Below are 1938 nucleotides of genomic sequence, written 5' to 3'. Positions count from 1 at the left end.
GGCGAAGACTGCCTTCATTTCCCGCGAGGTATTTTAATAACCAGTCAACAAAGCGAGCTGAAAGTTGTGATCAATGACACTCGGTAACTACTGTCAGATAACTCCCCTTTCTTATGCAGAAATTGAAGCCGTGAAGCAATTATCGCGGTATTCGAGGACAATACATAATTATATATATATATATATATATATATATATATATATATATATATATATATATTATATATATATGTATATATATAATATATATATATATATATATATATATATATATATATATATATATATATATATATATATATATATATATATATATATATATATATATATGTATATATATATGTATATATATATATAATATATATATATATATATATATATATATATATATATATATATATATATATATATTGTATATATATATATATATATATATATATATATATATATATATATATATATATATATATATATATTTCCGGGAAAGATCAGACAGTACACAATCAATGAACAATGAACGACTAACCAGAACAATAAGACAATAAATGTGTGATGAATACAATCAACGGGAAAATGCATTTATACTGTGGAGATAATTTGCCAGTAATCAACGAGAGAAAATTCAAATCGGAACATTATACATAGGACATATACCTATACGACTATTTACTTTGATTGCAAAAACATCAAAATTCTACTATAAAACTAAATGAATGAGCAATAAAACAATACAAAGGCAATGGGTTAAACAATTAAATATCACCTAAATGCATAAATAAACATAGGCAAAAATAACTTACTGATATTTTCGGTAGATAACACTTCCAAAGTTAATGCAGCTATTGGCCGGACAGTCACTAACCTGAAAAAAGATGAAACAGAGTTAATAAAGTTATCAACAGAAATATTGATCAGTTATACATACTTTTTAGGTTTTCATCTTATGAATAAAATGCATAAACACTGCTTAACAGAAAAAAAACCATCGTTTCCTTCAAGTATGCCTCTATGATAACATTCAGAATATACTTACTTACTAACTTGGATGAAACTGCCTTGAGCAGTCAAAATAAATTTATGAAATTCTAATGAAGGTCTGAATGAATAAAAATCCTTTAAAAAATAATTAAAAATTTGTTGTCTTCAACTTTGCATAACAATAAAAAAAAAAACTATCGCTTCCCTTACATATGCCGCTATGGTACAACATCCAGAATATATATATATATATATATATATATATATATATATATATATATATATATATCATATATATATATATATATGATATATAGTATATATATATATATATATATATATATATATACTTAGACGAAAGTTGCCTTGAGCAGTCAAATTGAGTTCATAAACTGTTAATGCAAGTTTGCTAAGAAAATGTTTACTACGTTCAGACTATACCCAAGTCATCCAAAAGCAGCAGCCACTAATAAAGAAAAATACTACTCCCATGATTCTGCTGAATCACGATTAACCGCCTCAATAAAAGCCTGAGAACGACGAGCATAATGAAGCACACCTGTCACTCAACATGGCGTTGTCATCGAGTGTTTGGCATAAATCGAACCAGCAAACACATTAGGAGCTCGGTCCTCACCTCCTATGGTCGGATTTCTTACGAGGATCGCGCCGTTCTGTTTTTGCAGTGGTGTAAATTCAGGCGATATGGCATCAAAGGAGAGATAAAGAAAAAAGGAAAAAAAATGGGATGGCGGGTGAGTTTGAGTACAAGGTAAAGGTTCTATCGCTTGTATACCCCCAGAAGGCTCGGGTATCGTTTCATAGCGGTTTGCTGTTATCTTGCAAGACACGAGGATAAATGCACAACTGGTATCACGAGATAATACTGTATATTGCACAGATATTTATGATATTTACGGGAGATTTTCTTGATTTTTTTTTTGCCCTATTTTTCTTGCT

The 1938-nt window shown here is 28.4% G+C and overlaps 1 protein-coding gene across 1 annotated transcript in view; it reads right to left on the bottom strand.

The window, feature by feature from the left end:
* LOC135225180 (thrombospondin type-1 domain-containing protein 4-like) overlaps positions 1–859 on the bottom strand; it is a 325897-nt gene extending 325038 nt beyond the window's left edge. The window contains 1 exon segment of the mRNA XM_064264457.1: positions 801–859. The gene's annotated coding sequence lies outside the window, so the exon portion shown is untranslated.
* Between the last annotated feature and the right edge of the window lie 1079 nt (positions 860–1938).

Source organism: Macrobrachium nipponense, chromosome 20, assembly GCF_015104395.2.
Source record: "Macrobrachium nipponense isolate FS-2020 chromosome 20, ASM1510439v2, whole genome shotgun sequence".
Taxonomy (NCBI): Eukaryota; Metazoa; Arthropoda; class Malacostraca; order Decapoda; family Palaemonidae; genus Macrobrachium; species Macrobrachium nipponense.
The sequence above is the reverse complement of the archived record's forward strand: the minus strand, read 5'-3'. Positions and strand labels throughout refer to the sequence as shown.